Source organism: Arachis hypogaea, chromosome 19 (genome assembly GCF_003086295.3).
Source record: "Arachis hypogaea cultivar Tifrunner chromosome 19, arahy.Tifrunner.gnm2.J5K5, whole genome shotgun sequence".
In the NCBI taxonomy this organism is placed as follows: Eukaryota; Viridiplantae; Streptophyta; class Magnoliopsida; order Fabales; family Fabaceae; genus Arachis; species Arachis hypogaea.
In genome coordinates, this window is record NC_092054.1 from 129,089,141 (window position 1) to 129,110,114 (window position 20,974).

Sequence of the window (20,974 nt, forward strand, 5' to 3'; positions counted from 1 at the left end):
AAGAAACTAGCTCTAAAATTAGGTCTAAATTCGATGAAAATCAATTGTTTCTTGAATGGTTGTATGTTGTAATATAAGGTGGATATGATGTAGACCTGATTGCTTGTAAATTTTGTGATACACCGAGGTATCAAGTAGAAAGAGAACGGATTGGTAAACGGAGGTTAAAGAGAGTTCCAAACAAAAGGATGAGCTACTTGCCCCTAATTTCTAGGCGAACGCATACTTTTATTGGTCTGTTGTGGTGACTCCTTATAACTTATCTCTCGAAATGTGCACTACTTGTCTCTAATTTCTAGGCTAATGCGTATTCTTGTCGGCCTGTTGTGGTGACTCTTTATAATCTATCTCCCAAAATGTATATGAAAAAGTCATACATGTTCTTAATTTATATCATACCAGATCTAAGAAATTCAAAGGCCAAAAACTGATATTGTCACAACGTTCTAGAAGTATATTATAACTACGATGAGGATGCGATAAAATAAACAAAGAGTTATAAAAAATGAAGTCGCCGCCAATTTTATTATAGAAAAATCAGATAAAATTATTAACTTGAGAATACTATAGTCTTTTGAAGATATCTAAAATTTTGAAATCTCATTGTACATAAAAAAGGTAAAAATTTAATTTTATTATACTCTTAACACATCTGTTTTAAACGGTTACCATTGAGTATATTATGCATATTATTATAAATTTAGATAATATTTGTATTTTAATTTAAATAATAAAAGATAATGAGATAATATTATTTACGAGGGTACAAAATTTTTTTATTTATTCTACAATTTTTTATATTAACTCAATAAAAAAATAAATAAATAACGAATATGAAAAAAAGAAAATGAATATACAATTATTCTTAATCAAAGAACAAGATTCATAAAAAAAATAACCGACCATGAATTGCAAATGGAAGGACCTTTTTAAAATAATATAATAATAAATTAATAATAACAATGATAATAATAACTGAAACAATTGCATAAAAAAATTATGGAGCAACTATACTTCAAGACACATAGTGATAAGATGCAAGATAAGTAAAGCTAACGAATATTTACAAGGAAAAAAAAGAGAAAATAAATAAAAAACAAAAGAAACAAAATTTGATACGTGGTATGTATGCATTAGTGACAGGACAATTTACGAAAAATAAATAAAATAACTTCTAATATTACTAAAATACACATTTTGTAAAATAGATATTAAAATGTATTTTTTTTATAAATTATGTAAATTGCAACAAAAGATCTACGGTTTATAAATAAATTTAAACCGCTACACTTTTATCGTGGTTTATGTTGATATACAAAATAGACCGTCTCTGTATATATGTGTTTTTTGGTTCCAGTTGAATTTTTTTTCAACTTTCAACTTTAGCATAATTTTCACCAACTTCAGTGCTTCACCCATGTCTGACATCTCATCAATGGAAAAGTCTTGACGCTCAACGACCAAGGTGTGATTTTTGCTCTATTTTATATAAATGAATAAAATAAAATGATTATTTCTTTAAATACGAAATGGAATTGCACATTATTTTATTCATGGTGCTTGCTAATTGGAGATTGAAATCAACTTTTTATATTTGTCCATTGACACCTGCAAAATGGGACGCCTACAAAATAGAGCAGCGGCCATTTTCCTGCTGTCGCAGACGAAATGACTTCCATTAGAATAGTAGGATGGATAAGGAATGATCATATTGAACATTAGAATATTTAATTTTTTATTAAGTTAACAATTTATTTTTATATAATATCAAACATGAAATACATTTATTGACTTTATAGTCAATTTAGTTCTAAAATTTATAGTTCTAAAATTTAGGATTATATTTGTTAAATTTTTTTATTTAGTACTAAGTACGTACTACCTGAATTAAAAGAGTTATGGTGAATAATAATAGATTAACTTACTAGTCTTATTTTTTAATGGTTGATCTATATAAATACAATTAATTATTTTAAGATTATAATTTATTTCATATTTAATATTATATAAAAATAAATTATTCTTAAACTTAGAAGGAAGAATCAGGAACATCATTGAGATTTCCTTAATCAAGTGACAGAGAACTTAGCCAATGAAATGAGACAAAAAAAATTGATTTTTTGATAAAATAAACACAACATTCCAGACCCCAAAAAAATTGATCTTTTGATAAAATTGAAATAAAATAATCAAAAGGATCGCTAAAAAAATCAACAAAAAAAATATAAATAGAAAAAAAAGCAGAATAACATGAGAATTGAAAAATATGATGGAAGAATGAAGCAATGAAGTAACTAAGCAAATTTACTAGAACTTAAAAATGTAAATTGACTGAACAAGAAAATAATTAATAATTAAATTACAAGAAAATAAAATCAAAGAACAAGTAAATGGCTAACTAAGCAAATATAAGAATAAAGTGACCATAATTAAATGATAGATAGACTATAAGAAGTAATTAAATTATACTAGCAAAAATTAAGGTAATGAAATAATAAAAGAGATGAAATTCAAATGCTAAAAAATTTTGGCTAAAGTTGAGAGACAAGAATAATTATTTTTGTTATTAATTACAAAGATGACCATTGTTAAAAGTTAATTCTATTTTGTCAACCTTTACAACAAATAGAGAAGTCAAATAGGCATAATTAGTCTTAATTCATAAATTCTAACCAACTTACTAATTGAATTTAGTAAAAGGTTAGCGTTGGTGAAAACAAGATCAACTAACAACTTTAAATTACCAATTAAAATTGGACATTAATAACTCGGTCACCCAATTTCTCAATCCTAAGCCAAGATAAAAAAATCTACTCCATAATTAATGTAAATATTTTATCAAACACGTGGTATGTATAAAAGTAAAATATCATAAATTATAAGAATTAACAAAAATTACTACTACCCACTACAAGAATTTAACACTAACAATTCAAATAAGCATAGATAAAAAATAAAACATTAAATTCATCTATAAGAAACCAAGAATTCATATAGTTAATAAAATATCAAAATAAGCAAAGTGAACCAACAAAAAATTATAAGCAAAGTAGTATAGAAAAACAAAAAAATAAGAACTAAAATTACAATTAAACAATATCAAAATCCAAAACTAAAAGTAAAATGAAGTAAAATTCTAGAAAACCTAAAGAAAAGTTGGAGCTTCTCTCACTAAAAAACTATGAACTAAAACATAGAAAAATATAAAATGAGAGTATGCGTATATAGTGTAGCATTCTTTTCCAAAATTTTTGGCTTCAAAATATCATTTTTTATGGCTGTTGGGGATCTTTGGAGAACCTAAAACGTGAATACACGTGCTTATTAATCAAGGTGCGAAAACTAACCTCGTGCATGTGAGACACGCTCGCACATGCGAACCACTCGCTCAGGCGAGGCAATGGTGCTTGCGCGAGGATCTCGTTTAGGCGAAAAAATGCCACTTGCACGAGAATCTTGCTTAAGCGAACTTTGGAATTATTTTTTAAATTTATTTCTTCGCTCCATTCTCTTCGATTCTTTTGAGATCGTTGATGTACCTTAATCCTAAAACATTTAAGATATGTGTGGTTTAAGAATTAGTTTTCATTACCAAAAATATCATTTATAGGAATATAATGCCTAGGAATGAGATTACTTGGTACATAAGATTCCTATGCTTAATTATAAAATTTAATGTTTTGGAATATTATGTAATAATCCTAGGAATGAATAAATTTTTGTTTGGTTGAATTTAAATTTCTTGGTCATATTATTATGTAATATGTCAAATTACTTTTAATTATTTAAATTAAAATATTAACGACTAAAAATTAAATATAAACCTAATTAAATATTAACACTTTTTTACATTGAATTTTTTAAAATTTATAAAGATACCTCTATAATAAATTTACAAAAATACTCCTAATAAAAAATATGTTTAATTAAAATTATTATCAATTCTAATTTTTAAAATTTATTAAGATATCTCTAATTAACAAATATATTTAATTAAAATCATTATTGATTCTAATTTTTTTAAAATGTACTAAAATATCCTTAATAATAAATATCTTTAATTAAAATTATTATCGGTTCTAATTTTTTAAAATTTACTAAAATATCCATAATTAACAAATATGTTTAATTAAAATTATTATTGGTTCTATTTTTTTAAATTTATTAAAATACCCCGAATAACAAATATCTTTAATTAAAATTTATATTATCACAATTAAATTTACTAAAATATCCCTAATAACAAATATCTTTAATTAAAATTTACAATCTCACATACAATTAAATTTAATAAAATATTCTTAATAAAAATATGTTTAATTAAAATTATTATCAATTCTATTTTTTTAATTTACTAAAATATTCTTAATAATAACAAATATCTTTAATTAAAATTAATATTATCACAATTAAATTTACTAAAAAAATTTTATTATTATCCAAATTAAAGTTACAAAAAAATCTCAGAAGTCAAAACTTACTAGCACTAATAAGCATACATGCACAAATTTTATACAAGAACACAAGCACATCAATAAAATAAAATCAATGTTGCAATAGATAGTCTCATACATAAAAAAATGAACATAATTATCGAATGTGATGTCTTTTTTGTTTATTGGTTCATATTTTTTGTGTAAGTTGATCCTTTTATCTACCTCAAGTATCGCTCGTCTCAATATGGTGGATCAAAGAAGATAAATGATAAACTCCTAAGTAAATGATAATTCAAAAGTAGATAGAGTATGTATCCATGATCATATAGCATGCATAACAATAATCCAAAGGCACTAGAAATATGGACCAATTTGAAAAGCAAAAAATATCAACACTAATTCAGTTGCTTCTAGGTCTGTAGTATAAATGGCACTAGAAGATGCATGTGATTATTTGAAATTTCTAGGTTTTGAACATTTTAAGAATTGCATGTAAGGAAAGAATCAAAAGAAGACAAGAAAACTATTATAACTTAACATGTACCTGAGATTTAGATTTACAAGAATATCAACATCCTAACAAAAGAAACATAAAAAAAAAAAAAAAAAAAAATAGAATGACGATATTTTGTTGTTTTTGATTCAATACCAAAACATAAGCCTTTGGCATAACAACCATACAGCCACTAGAATGTGAAGTTTCAACCAATGCTATATAACTAAAAAGACAAGGATAAAACACCCAGAAATCACAAGTCCTTCAATTTACAGCAGATGAAGAGTCACTGAAAAAGTAAAAATGTTGCATTTTATTTTTTCAAGTGAGAAACGTGCAAATTCAAAATCATTTATCACTGAAAAATATATACAAACAATTCATTTTCATAGGATGGAGATTCATAAATAATGTCTAATATTTTATTAGTATAGTCTCATAAGTAATGCTCTCTTGTTTACCTACCTAATGCACAAAGAAAAGTTTGGAAGAGTAAAAATTCATTCCTATCAGAATAGATGAAACAAACCAAGTCTAAAATAATTAAAAGTGTTGATACAATTGAAATTGAAACATCTAAATTGACTCACTTATACTGCATTTGCTTCATCAACCAATTAGAAAAGACACTTGTTACTACTAAGTCAAACATTAACAATACAAGATTGATGACTACTATTGTAAATAAATCCAATGCGTAAATACACAAACTAACAAAATACCACACTAACATACAGAAGATCTTTTTCCCATTTTGTTATAGAAAACATAGTTCATCATGTTTGAATCCATGCAAAAAGTTAGTATTTGAACAATTAAAATTGACTCAATAAACATGTTAAAAGAGAAATTCTGACTCCCTATACTATTGGTTAAGAAAATTTTTTTTGGATTATGTGATTATGTCACGGTATGACAACAAGTAGAATAACAAATTTTTTATTCGATTCAATTTTAGCAATAGTCGAAAGAAGTACCTAAGAATCTCTCAATTTTTTTTCAATTTTAACATAATAATTACCTAATTATCAAGCAATAACACGCAAAAAATAAATCACCAATCAAAACATTAAATTGATTTATCATAACACTATTCAATTGTAAGCAACACAAAATCTACAGAAAAACCTAATTAAATTTTTGAAAAATAAAAAAAATTCAACTGCACCTTGGCGACACGAAATCCTCAACTTAAGCTTCTTCACTCTGAATTCGTCGTTGTCTTCATCGTCGCAGTTCAATTTGCAACTGCATCTTAGCGACACAAAGAAGTTATCGACCGAAAACGAAACTGAAGCGAATCTAACGAAGAAATCGAGCTCGTCGCTGTTACGTACGATCTCACAGCGGCAGAAGAAGAAACACGAATGTGAACAAAACACAAGCGCATAAACAGTGAATCTTCCTTCTAAAATGAGTTGAGCGATGGTCGTGCAAACTCAAATCGACGGCGAGGCGGTGTCGAGCCGATGGAGCCTCCATGAATTTGAAAAAAAAGCTCTGCTAGGATTTGGTTTTCATGGAGGAAGAGTTTTGCTAGGATTTGGTTTTCTGATGAAATGGAAAGTGAAAAAACTAAAAAGAGAGGGTTAGAGTTAAATTAGCAAGGATAATTTGGTCTTTTTTTTTTGTTATACACATTTCATTCCTATTAAAATTTAAGATAATTAGGGAGAAGATGAAAATTAAATTGATAGTATTTTAATTTCAAAGAATAAATATTACCTAAAAATATATTTTTAATCTTTGAAACAAGCATGAAAAATAAGATATTTTTATCTAAACATTCTTAAAAATACTCTAATATTCTTCCAATCATGCACACTCTTAAAAAATATTTATAACGGTATTAAATAACATAAAAAGTGGTTAAGAAATTAATAATTAAAAAAATAAAACATATTTTTCTCACATAATTTTATTAAAAATAAGATTTAAAAAATTCAATTAATTAAGTCAAAATTATATAAATTAATTGATAAATTTCATATTTTTTCACATAATTTAAAATAATAAAATAAAATTTATGAATGGCTTTATTTTTTTTTATGAGAGATAAATATTTTATTCATCGGAAATAATGAACACCATTGGTCATAGAAAGGCAATAAGACTAACTAATAATTTGGATTTCTTATATAATTTCTTAAAAATAATACCCGTAGAAAATACATAAAATTAAAGTTCAGAGGAGAATTCCACTGCTCTGAAACTAGTTAGTTGTTGTGAGTACTTCCGCTTCGAGTTCCAATCTTTCAAAAATCTTTAATTTTTTTTATCTTTTGAATCTGTCATTGAATTGTTGCCATCATAGATATCTTTTTTTTTTTTGAGTAAATACCTCACTCGACAATTATCTCGAAAGGATAACGAAATAAAAAAAAAATACCCAATTCGGTTTTTGATTTTTTTTTGGGATTGATTAGCCACTGTGCAAAAAAAAAATATTGACTTTTTTGACACAGGAGTTAATCAGTCCCATAAAAGTAAAGCTCAGGATCCGGGTAGATATTTTTTTTTTGTCAAGAGTCTCGTTGTCTTTTGAGATAATTATCAGGAACTATTTTGGGTTTTTCTTCTTTCTTTTATACTCTCACTTCAACTTCACCTTTCGGTTCGTGTCTTTGGCAACATTTCCATAGCTGATTGGATTCTTTATTCATTTTAAACTTAGTTAAATCTATAAATATAGTTAATTGCTTGATGAAATTCATTCAGCTATATATAGCCAAAAAGAAAGAAGAAAGAAAAAAAGAAAAAATATACTGGCTACTTCTTCATATTCTATTATACAGCTGTAATCCATTGGCTACCTCTTCATATTCTATTATACAGCTGTAATCCATTGTCACACAATACTCAATAAACCAGAGAGTATCTGGGAGTACTAGTAATATTCACACATTAATAGCCTCCCTTAAGTTAGGCGTGTACAAATAATACATTCTAAACTTACTACATATCTCCTCAATAGGACCTGGTAGAAGTGCCTTTGTAAGGACATCAACAAGTTGTTCTCTTGATGGAATTGGCATGAGCTTTAAAGAACCGTCTTGAACTTTTTCTCTAACTTTGTGACAATCAATCTCAATGTGTTTCGTCATTTCATGAAACACTGGGTTAGCCGCAATATATCTAGTAGCTGGTTATCACAAAATAATGTCATAGGGCCTGGTAACTTGATTTTGAAGTCATCTAAGATGTACATAAGCCAAATTCCTTCACAAGTTGCAAGAGCCATTGCTCGATATTTCGCCTCCAAAGATGATCGAGCAACTATTTGCTGTTTTTTACTTTTCCAGGACACCAAAGATCTTCCAAGAAAGAAGCAACATCCGGACACTGGTCTTCGGGTATCCGGACAGGTACCCTAATCAGAATCCGAGAAACCACGGAGGGACAAGTCACAAACAGACTCAAAAAGTAATCCCTTTCCAAGAGCTCCTTTTAAGTACTTCAACACATGTAAGGCTGCTTTGAAGTGCTCATCTGTGGAATAATCTAGAAATTGACTTAACTTGCTAACAGCAAGGCTTATGTCAGGCCTGGTATTAGTGAGGTATATCAACCTTCCAATGAGTCTTCCATATGGCTTAGCATCATTCAATAATGTTCCTGATGACTTGAGAGATGAATTGAATAATTCATAGGTGTGTTGGCTGGTTTTGAATCTAATAATCCATACTCTTTTAGGAGATCAAGAGTATACTTCTTTTGATACAAAGCTATTCCCCTTTTGCTCCTTGCAACTTTCATGCCCAAGAAAAATTTTAGTTCGCCTAAATCTTTGATTTTGAACAAAGTGTTGAATTTTATCTTCATATGTTGGATCTCTTCTATGTCATCCCCCGCTAGAACAAAATCATCGACATAGACAAGAATAGAAGTGAAACCTGTTGGAGAAGATTTGGTAAAAAGGGAATGATCTGCCTTTGATTGTGAGTAACCTGAAGTAATCAAGACAGAGCATAACTTAGAGTTCCATTGACGACTTGCTTGCTTAAGGCCATATAAGGATCGTTCCAGCTTGCAAACCATTCCTGGTTGTGCATTTAAACCAGGAGGAAACTTCATATAGACTTCTTCAGGTAGATCACCATGAAGAAAGGTGATGCGTGAGCATCTTTCCTATCATTTCCTAGTGAATTTGCATCTAAATTATTGAGTTTAATAGAGAATTAATTATATTTTAGCCACTATGGATGCTAATTTGAGTCTTTTATAATTTTGTTTATTTTAGGTAGCATTCGGCGGAATTGGATGGAATTTCTGCAGCACAAGATCAAAGGAGATGGCAGCAAGGAGCGACGGGTACGTGTGACTGACGCATACGCGTGATTTGGAGCTTTCCATGGCGACGCGTGCGCGTAACTGACGCGTACGCGTGATTTGAAGATTTGCACGGCGACGCGTCCACGTGACTCGCGAAAAAGACCATCGACGCTGATGAGCGGATAATTTATACGCTTTTTGGCATTGTTTTTAGTGTGTTTTTAGTATGTTTTAGTTAGTTTTTATTATATTTTTATTAGTTTTTAAATAAAAAGCACATTTCTAGACTTTACTATGAGTTTGTGTGTTTTTCTGTGATTTCAAGTATTTTCTGGCTGAAATTGAGGGACCTGAGCAAAAATCTGATTCAGAGGCTGAAAAAGGACTACAGATGCTGTTGGATTCTAACCTCCCTGCACTTGAAGTGGATTTTCTGGAGCTACAGAAGTCCGATTGGCACGCTCTCAATTGCGTTGGAAAGTAGACATCTTGGACTTTCCAGAAATATATAATAGTCTATACTTTGCCCGAGATTTGATGGCCCAAATTGGCATCAAAACGCCGATCAGAGACCCTTTTCTGGCGTTAAACGCCAGAACTGGCAGAAAAGCTGGAGTTAAACGCCCAAACTAGCACAAAAGCTGGCGTTTAACTTCAAGAGAAGCCTACGCACGTGGAAGCTTCAATGCTCAGTCCAAGCACACACCAAGTGGGCCCCAGAAGTGGATTTCTGCATCATTTAATCATTTCTACAAACCCTAGGCTACTAGTTCTCTATAAATAGGACCTTCTACTATTGTATTTTCATCTTTTGATCATCTTTGATTAGTCTTATGCTATCTTAGACCTTTATGGGGGCTAGCCATTCGGCCATGCCTGGACCTTTATTACTTTTGTATTTTCAACGGTGGAGTTTCTACACACCATAGATTAAGGTGTGGAGCTCTGCTGTTCCTTATGAATTAATGCAAAGTACTACTGTTTTTCTATTCAATTCACGCTTATTCTTGTTCTAAGATATTCATTCGCACCCAAGAACATGATGAATGTGATGATTATGTGACACTCATCACCATTCTCACCTTATGAACGCGTGCCTGACAAACACTTCCGTTCTACATGAAAACAAGCTTGAATGCATATCTCTTGGATATCTAATACAGGGGACCGAGTCCGAGATATTAGAGTCTTTGTGGTATAAGCTAGACTCCATGGGCAGTATTCTTGAGATCCGAAAAGTCTAAACCTTGTCTGTGGTATTCCGAATAGGATTTGGGATGGGATGAATGTAACGAGCTTCAAACTCGCGAGTGTTAGGCGTAGTGACAGACGCAAAAGGATCAATGGATCCTATTCCAACATGATCAAGAACCGATAGATGATTAGCCGTGCGGTAACAGCGCATTTTGGACCATTTTTACTGAGTGGACGGATGGTAGCCATTGACAACGGTGATCCCCCAACATACAGCTTGCCATGGAAAGGAGTATGAATGATTGGATGAAGGCAATAGGAAAGCAGAAGTTCAGGAGGAACAAAGCATCTTCATACGCTTATCTGAAATTCCTATCAATGAATTGCATAAGTACCTCTATCCTATTTTATGTTTTATTTATCTTTTAATTATCAATTCTCCATAACCAATTGAATCCGCATGACTGAGATTTACAAAATGACCATAGCTTGCTTCAAGCCGACAATCTTTGTGGGATCGACCCTTACTCACGTAAGGTTTATTACTTGGACAACCCAGTGCACCTGCTGGTTAGTTGTGCGAAGTTGTGAAGAAGTGTTGAGATCATGATCGTGCGTACCAAGTTTTGGGCGCCATTATCAGAGATCACAATTTCGTGCACCAAGTTTTTGGCGCCGTTGCCGGGGATTGTTCGAGTTTGGACAACTGATGGTTCATCTTGTTGCTCAGATTAGGTAATTTTATTTTATTTTTAAGCTTTTTATTCTTTTTATTTTCGAAAAAAAAATTCAAAAAAAAAATTTTCTATTCCGTTCTTCAGAATTTTTAAGAATGAATTCTAAAGTTTCATGATGATCTGTTGAAGTCTGGCTGGTTGTAAAGCCATGTCTAATCTTTTGGACTGAGATTTCAACTTATCACTATAAGAGCTTGTTGATTTCTATAAATTTTGCTGTTGAATGTAATGATCTGCTAAAGCTTGGCTGGCCATTGGCCATGTCTAGTGTTTTGGACCGAAGCTTTCACTGAAAGCTTGGCTGGCTAGTAAGCCATGTCTAATTCCTGGACCGGAGTTTTAGACTAACATTTCATGATTCCTGGAATTCTCATTAAGAATTTTGAATTCCCTATTTTCTTTTTCCAAATAATTTTCAAAAAATACAAAAAAATTATAAAATTATAAAAATAAGAAATAATTTGTGTTTCGTGTTTAAGTCTAGTGTCAATTTTTAAGTTTGGTGTCCTGCATATTTTATTTAATTCCTTGCATTTTTCGAATATATGAGTTATGCTCTTCATTAATCTTCAAGTTGCTCTTAATGATTTCCTTGCTCTGATATTTAAATTCTCTTGTTTTGTGTCTTTTGTTGTTTTTCATATGCATTCTCAATTTGTTAGTGTCTCTAATATGAAAATTTCTAAGTTTGGTGTCTTGCATGCATTGTTTATTTGATCTTAGTTTTTCCATGATTAATTTCATTTTGTTATTTCTCATCATTAAAAATTTAAAAAAATTTTCAAAATTATGTCTTTTCAAGTCAATAATACAGAGAATTGAAGACTCAGAACATGTAGCAGAGGAATTACAGAGAAAAAGCTGGGCGTTCAAAATGCCCAGTGAGGAAGGAAATTTGGTGTTTAAATGCCAGCCAGGGTACCTGGCTGGGCGTTAAACACCCAAAAGGGTAGTACAGCATAAGGGAGGTAAGTTAGTTTTCAATTCATATCTTTTTCAAATCTTCATAATTTTTTAAAATTAAATCTTTTTCAAATCATATTTTTTCAAACATATCTATTCAAAATCAAATATTTTCCATTTTTCTCTCACTATTTTCGAAAATCTTTGCTAACAATTAATGATTTGATTAAAAAATTTTAAGTTTGTTACTTTTTTGTTACGAAAAGTTCAATATTTGAAGTTTAGAATCATATCTTTTAAATTTCTTGTTAGCCAAGTCATTAATTTTAAAATCAAATCTTTTTAAAGTGTTTTTCAATCATATCTTTTCAATTATATCTTCCCACTCATATCTCTTTTCAAAATTAATTTTTAATCATATCTTTTTGATTGCTAATTTCAAAATCTTTTTCAAAATCACTTAACTACTTTCTCAATTTTAATTTTCGAAAATCATCAACCAATTTTTCAAAAATTTCTTTTAATTATCTCAAAATCTTTTTAAAATTAATTTCAAAAATTCTTCCCCCCTTCTCACATTCTTCTATTTAAGGGACTAACACTCCTCTTCAATGTGCAATTCGAACTCTCTCCCTCTTGATACGTTCGAATTCTCTCTTCTCTACCTCATCCTTCCATTCTTCTTTTCCTCTGACACCTCAAGGAATCTCTATACAGTGACATAGAGGATTCCATACTTTCTTGTTCTCTTCTCTTTCATATGAGCAGGAACAAAGATAAAGGCATTTACATCCGATTGCATGCTTTCCTTTTTGTAAAGTAGTAAGTTTCCAGGTCTTGCTTTCCTCCAATGCTTAGCTTCAAGCTCAGCTTTGATTGCTTTCTGCCAACAATCACTCAGAATAGCCTGCTCATAGTTCTTTGGCTCTGGATTTGTGGAAATTGTAATGGAAAGTGCTTTGTGTGATTGTGACAGGGAATTATAACTCAAGTAATTGGAAAGAGGATACCTTTTTGTGATTGATGATTGGATCATGCTATCAGAGACAGTGGTTTGCATACATTCATAATCATCAAGGTATCTTGGCTTGTGTCTTTCTCTAAGAGATCTTCTTAGTGAAGGAGGTGGATTAATATCAGTGGGTTGGGGATTAGATGAATTTTCATCATATGATGGTGTAGTACATGATGCTGGTGCTGTTGGCAAACTCATAGAAATGGGTAAGGTTGGCTGTGGTTGGACATCAATTGTGTTGGAAGGAGTATTTTACACTGTATGTTGAATGGGATGTAAATCTAATGTATGAGAAGATAATGTGCTTCTATCAAAGACATCTATAGGATCATGATTATGTAATGTAGGTTTAGTGTCTTGATTAGAATTGGAAATATATTCAAATTGATAAGAAAATTGATTATTCTTATATGGAAAGATTTTTTTATAAAAAATTACATTTCTAGATATGAAAAATTGATTGTTATTTATGTCCATCAAAAGATATCCTTTTATTCTTGTTTTAAAGCCAAGAAAAATACATTTTCTTCCTCTTTTATCCAATTTCTTTCTATTTGCAACTAAAGTTGAAGCAAATGCAAGACATCCAAAGATTTTGAAGTGTTGAATGTTTGACATTTTACTAAAGAGAATCTGATAAGGACTTTTATTATTAATAGATGAACTAGGCAATCTATTGAGAATATGTACAGCATGAGATGCAGCATGTCTCCAAAAAATTTTAGGAAGATGAGCCTTAAAAATGAGTGCTCTAGCAATATTTAAAATATCTTGATGTTTTCGTTCTACAACTCCATTTTGTTGAGGTGTTTCAACACATGAAGTCTGATGAATTATTTCCTATTTTTCATAAAAAGAATTCATGATGAATTCAGCTCCATTATCAGTTCTGATGTTTTTTTATTTTTGTTTGAAATTGAGTTTCAATTAGTTACACAAATTATTGGATAAAATAAGAAGTTTCACTTTTATTTTTCATAAAAAATAGCCAAGTGAATCTGCTTTTATCTTCTACTATTGTTAAAAAATATTTATGACCAGCAAAAGATGGAGTAGAAATAGGTCCCCAGATATACATATGCACTAAATAAAATAAATTGACAGATTTTGTTTGACCCAAATGAAAAGGCAATCTTCTTTGTTTTGCATAATAACATGGTTCACAAGGTTCATCTTTTAATGGACATACAATAAAAGGATAACTCTTTTTCATTTTTTGTAACCTATCAATTAAGACATGTCCTAACCTACAATGCCAAGTTTCATGATTTATAGTGTCTGTGATAGTAGCAACACTAACTGAATCGCTAGTGTTGACTAGTGCTCTATTCTTTGCTTCTAAGTTGACATAAGTTGCATCTGTATTGAAGATATACAAGCCACCTCTTTGTCTAGCATGACCAATCATCTTCAAGGAAAGGTTATCCTGTATCTCACAGTGTGTATTGTTAAATAAAAATTGACAAGGTAAAAAATTAGTTGCTTTAGACACAGATATGAGATTAAAATTGAAAGAGGGCACATATAACACATTTCTAAGAAAAAAATCATGGGTTAAAATTATAGTTCCAATAATTGTTGCTGTGGTCTCAATTCCATTTGGACATTTGATTAACACAGAATCTATTGTGTGATGAGAGTGAAAAGTATCAAGAGAAAAAGTAACATGTGCAGTGGCACCAGTGTCAATTATCCAGTCATGTGTGTGCAAAGGAATGTGAGAAATTGACAAAATATGGTGTATACCTGCTGAAGGAGCTATCACTGTGTTTATAGCTTGTGTTTGAAGAGAACTATGAGCAGGATCACCTTTATGTTGTTGGAATAGAGAAATCAATGCTTTTTTTATCTTCAGAAAACAAGTTGTCTAGACTTTTACTATTCTCCTCTTGAGTTGAATACACATAAGGTACATTGCCATCTTCACATGTTTTCTCAGAAGCAATCATATTGTTCACATTTGCTACTCCAAATTTCTTTTGCAAATGAGGAGGAAATCCATGCTTATGATAGCAGGTCTCTATGGTGTGTCTAGTCTTCCCGCAATGAGAACAACTTCTCATCATTCCTCTTCCACTACTAACTCTGCCTCGGCCTCGTCCACGTCCGCCTCTACTACCTCGATTTGTGATACTAGAATTTGCATTCAAGGTCATACCAAATCCTCTATTGTTTTCATTGCCAATTCCTCCAATATTGACAGCATTAATAACTAGCATCCTTTCTACACTTTGATCTGAGTTGGTTAATTGTCTTTCTTGTTGCAAAAGCAAAGAATAGATAGAATTCACACTGGACAGTGGCATCATCAACATAATCTGTAATTTCACTGTTGTGTACTACTCATTTAACGCTCTCAAAATTCTAACAGCATATTCTTGATCTCTATATTCTTTGATGATCTTCAATCCACATGAGCATGATGCTCCACAGGCACATGATGGAATTGGTTTGAACTCATCAAGTTCTTCCCAAATTCCCTTAAGTTTAGTGAAATATACAGTGATGGATAGATCTCCCTGCTTCATCGCAAACATCTCTTCTTGAAGATCAGCTTTCCGAAACAAATCACCTTCATAGAATCTGTGCTTGAGATCGTTCCAGAGTTCTGAGGCCACGTTACACCAAAGAACACTTGATAGTGAACAAAACCGTCGGCTAGGAATTTAATCTCAAAATAAGATTGGTGTTGTAAGTATAGTTCCAAGCCAACAAGTAATGCTCAAATCAAATATTCCAATTCAAAACAAAATATAACCGAGAGTAATCAAACCTCGGGTCGTTCTCCCTAAGAATGCAATTGAAGTGTTATACGCTTTCGGTTGTGAGGAAAAGGGGGTTTTGCAATTAAAGAACTAAAGATTTAAAGAGCTAAGTAAAAAAAAAAGAACAAGGAGATAATCAAAATTGGTAATTAATGCAAGTAAAAGGAAACAAGATCAAAACTAGTGAAAATGCATAAAAGAAGCCTTGACTTGGGAATTGAGGGTCCAAGGAATCCTATCATTGCCATAACCACAACTATGGTAATTATCATGAGTCAATCTCGCCTAGTCAACCCCAACCATCGAGGAGTAAGTCAAGTAAGTATAATTGATCTTAATCCATAAGTCCAAACCAACTTACTAAACTAATTGATAAAAGGCTCGCGTCAATGGAAACAAGAGTCAACTAACTACCCAAGAATTACCACTAAATATCGGACATTATGACTCTAGTATCCTAGAAACTCAAATCTCAAGCCAAAGCGTAAAAATCTACTCAAAATCCAAAGTTGGCATTTTCACAAACACCTTGAGTGCATGAAAGTAAAGCATGGGAAATTGCAAGGAAAATTAGAAAACTATAACCAACTATCAACAAAGCTAAATGTAAACAAGCAATCAAACATAAAGGAAGCATGAAACATAAAGTTTATCAATCAAAACTTCAAGAAACACAAAATTGTAATATGAACAAGGTAGCTTGAACCAAGGAAATGAAAGTGCTTTAATTAAAAGGAAATTGAGAGTACTTACAATTAAAGAAGCAAAATCAAAGATTTGTTATAAAATGCTACAATTGAAATGGAAATGAAAACTACATAAACCCTAGGAGAGCTCTCTACTCTACACTACTTCTACTCCTAATACTATGAAAAACTATGTAAAATTGTGCTCCAATGTGTCTCCTAATGTCTCCTAATTCAAATGTGTTGATTTCCCTTTTATATAGGACTCCCATTCAGCATTTCAGCCTTCCAAAAATGAGCCAAGGGCCTCCAAATTTGCGCAGCACGTGTTTCATTAATGCGATCCCGTGCAGGGACTTGTGCGGATGCACAGACGTGTGCGTCCGCACACTCGGCTGAAAGTTGACCTGTGCGTACGCACAAGTGCTTGTGCGCATGCACACATGGAAATTCTTGCTTGTGCGCATGCACACAGGGCTGTGCGCACGCACACTTTGCTGTGTGTGCTTTTCCTTGTTTTCTTCATGTTTTCTCCCTTGTACATGCCTTCTTCCATTTGGCCATCCATTCTTGCCTCTAAGGTCTGAAATCACTCACAAACCATATCTCGGCATCAAATGACATAAAAGTGGAATTAAAAATCACTAATCTAAGTATTAAAACGCATGTTTTTATATTTAGGATCAAATTAGGGATCAAACACAAAAGTATGCTATTTTGGTGCTTAAGTGTGAGTTCATATGCTAGAATCCATTCAAATCAAGCCAAAATATATTAAAAAATATGGACTCATCAATTTCCCCACACTTAAACAATAGTATGTCCTCATGCTAAACCAACAAGGAGAATGACCAAAGGGGTAACCAACTTATTAAATGCAACTATCTATATACATGCAAGTATGTATATACTATATATCTATCTATCTATCTATAATGTCCTGTTGATTTGGTGAAAACAAACAACCCAATTCCAAGCAAGTATAGACATTTAGGGCTAAGCAAGGAAATAGTTCAATGCAACAAAATCTAAAGAATTGATTCAACTCATCAAAATTAGGCACTTGCAAGAATGCATGATAGGAGAAGTGAAAACATAGAATTGAGTAATTGAACCCTCACTAGGTATGTATACACTCTAAGAACTCGGTGTTTAGGGTCAATTCACTCAAATCTCCTTCCAATCATGCTTTCAAGGATTTGCTTTTCATATAACAATCAAGAAACAAGTGATGCATGAATGCAATTATCATGAGGACTTCATATGGTTGTAATGGGTTAGGGTAAGGTGGGATAGATATGGCCAATTGGACTAAATACAATTGAATCCTTGATTAGTTTAAGTCTCTACATCAACCTATATCAACTAAATCAAAATAAAATACAATCCTAACCTTCCATCATTTTCTATTCACTAACACTCATGTATGCTTTTCTCACAAAAACATCACATATGCAATTCTTTATTCATTTGTCTTCGCGCCCTTTTTATGATGAAGATTTTTTTTTTTGAATTTAGAATTGCATATGGTTAAGTAGTTCATACATGAATGCTCCCATTTTCCAAAAATTTTCAATGAATACCCAAATTAAACATTTTATTTTACTACCAAAGTTTTCCAAAAGATTTCCCCACACTTAAATGTAAAACACTCCTTCAACCTACGCTAATCAAGGATACAATCCAAGGTAATTCATGGTTTTTCATTTAGGGTTATGATGTGCTAATATCAAGAACAATGGGGTAAATAAAGCTCAAAGGGGTTTAACAATGGTAAATGCAAAGGGTAGGCTATATGGAAAAAGTAAGCTTTTAAATAAAGATGGTCTCAATCATGCTCAATGCAATACAAAACATCAATCATTAGAAATAAGAATCAAGCAAAACCAAGATTACAATCATAGAAGAGACATAGCACACAATGAACAAAATTAGTGGTCGAAATGTGTAACCACTCAATATAGCTCAAGATCTCACAAGGTATTTGTTCTTTACTCTTCTATGTTCCATAAGAAATCCATTCAAGCAAGTTTGAAAAACAATTTTTTCCATTCAATTCAATAAAAAGCCCAAAATTCTTGAAAAGTTCTTGTTGTTTTTCACCAAAATTATTTCCTATATATGTACGTATGTATGTTGTGATGGATGCAAAATTTTTCAAAATTTCCTAGTTCTTTCCCTAATTTTTAACAAGCAAAAAGTAACATGAACAATTAGGATCAAAATGAGCTAGACATAAGCTATTCACATCATCCAATCACAATCTATATCTATGCTATGTACTATGCAATATAAAATGCAATATGTATGTCTATACCAAAATGAAAGTGCAATACTAGATATAACTAGAAGCAAATAATATATATATACCAAAGTAAAATGTGCATAAGTCAAAGTACAAAAGGTATCCACAAAAAGCATAATAAAGACTGAAAATAACTAAATGACAAGTATTCGGGAGAGAATATTTACACCCAAAAATAGTAGATCCTCCCCCACACTTAGATGATGCACGGTCCTCCGTGCCAAAAATGGACTGGGGTGAGCAACTCTATGAAGCTCCACCGCCTGGCGGTGGTGGGTGGTGATGACGGTGGTAGACAATGATCGCGCTGGACGGCCGTGTGGTGGGCTCAGCTCGATGCTCCTCGAGTGTGTGGCCAGCTGGCTCTGATGCTGTCTCAGCTCTCGGCTTGGCTACAGCTGCCGGCTCCTCAACCATCTGATCTGTAGGCGAGGTGGTCTCTGCTACTGTCTGCTCAGGGGGCTCATCTGCCTGGCCAGCTTCAGCTGCTGGCTCCTCTGGTGCTGGCTCCTCAGTCTCGGGCTCAGGCTTTAGTGTATCCGGAGGAGGTGGTCCAGGATCGCGACCGTCGAACTTCGCCATAATTCACTGGAAGCGGTGAGCGTTGCGGTGCTCAAGGCAATGGAGAGTCTCCAAGATCTCCCGACTTAGCTCATAAGGTGTCTGGAGTCGGGGTATGGGCACAGGAGGTGCTGGAGGTGCTGATGGCTCTGCTGAGGATGATGGTGCCTCAGTGGTCTTCCTCTTCTTCTGTGGCGGTCCATCGTAGTCACCGTATGGTAGAAATGGTTGCTTGCTTATCAGGACGGACATCCAGTTTGTCGGCCGTCTCTCCACTCCTGACATAGTAGCCAATCTGGTGATCAACGATGGGAAGGAAATGTTGTACTTCTGCTGTTGTGTCACCTTCCACATCGAATCTCTGATAAGGGGAAAAACAGAGATCATCTTCCCCTCCAGAATGGCCCAAAGCAAAATTGCCACACGGACCCTGATATGTGTGGCATGCGTGCTCGAAAGGATGTAATCGGCGATGATTTGCTACCAGATCCTCGCCTCCGGGTTGAGATCAGTGCACGCGATGCTCTGCGGGACCGCATTTTCTCCCCTGCTGTACTCTCATCTGGCCTCAGGTGTGCCAATCTTCCTCAGAATGACATCCAATGACAGCTTGCCCGATAACAAATCTTTCACTATCTGAGTGTAAGCGTCACAAGCTGGAGGAATATGCAGAATATCTAAGAGGGCCTCTAAAGCAGTATCAGAGGTGTCCAGAGTGACACCTCTAAGAAAAACAGTTAGGGCATCCCTCTTTAGGAGATTTGCGTAAAATTCCTTGACCTGGTGTTCATTAACTTCCACTGGATCGAATTTTACGAATTCCCAATGGTAAAAATTTAATCTGTCCAAAACTTGGTCCGCATATTTCTCAGGCAAGTTTAGCTTTCGCTCATAGTGAAAGGCTTTGTTTTCTATTTTTTTGTATTGTTCTTGGGCTTATGCATTGATGAATGTATCTGGTAAGGTACTTGGAGGCGCAGGAAGAGAGCGAGCCAAAGGATTGGCTTTCTCTTTTCCCTTGCGAGTCATCCTGAAAAAGACAAAAATAGAATACAACTCAGGAGAACAGATAAAAGTCACAGGAAGAAAAAGGATATAATCAAGCAATTCAAGTAAGAGCCAATTAAGGTAAACAAATGCTCAATTTAGGGGAAAACATGTATAGAGCAGTGAAATGTTCAAAAGAAATGTGTTTTTCCAAGATCAAGCAACCTAAGTAACAAATGAATGAGTGAACAAACAATGAAAGCATATATGTGTCTTAGGTGCATTACGTAAGTGAATTGAATTGGAAGAAATTGATTATTGCAATTGTGCCTTGGAAATTGAAAGAGTTTGCAAAAATTGGCACAAAAGGCAAAAGTCAAAGCCACAGTGAAAGCATGCGCATATTCATGTTGAGAAGTAAGAGATGATCACATATACATAATCTCTTGTCCAAAGCAATATCCGATTGAGGAACAGATTACATTGCTCAAAAACATAGAGGAACAAGTGGCTATGTATATGGTCATTGATGTTAAAAATACATGAATAAGCATTTGATCAATTCACGTAGAAAGCAATGTATGTACTGCTGCCAATGACACCAAACAGATTTCAAA

At 32.6% G+C, this 20,974-nt stretch overlaps 1 long non-coding RNA gene across 2 annotated transcripts; it reads right to left on the reverse strand.

The window, feature by feature from the left end:
• Positions 1-1,195: 1,195 nt before the first annotated feature.
• LOC112775095 (uncharacterized) lies at positions 1,196-6,519 on the reverse strand. 2 transcript variants are annotated; one of them, XR_011877851.1, is made up of 3 exons: positions 6,101-6,505; positions 3,348-3,546; positions 1,196-1,651 (listed from the first exon to the last, which is right to left on the reverse strand). It is a non-coding gene; the product is annotated as an uncharacterized lncRNA (long non-coding RNA). The 2 variants fall into 2 exon arrangements; XR_003189451.3 differs by lacking the exon at positions 3,348-3,546 and having other exon boundaries at positions 6,101-6,519.
• Positions 6,520-20,974: the final 14,455 nt, after the last annotated feature.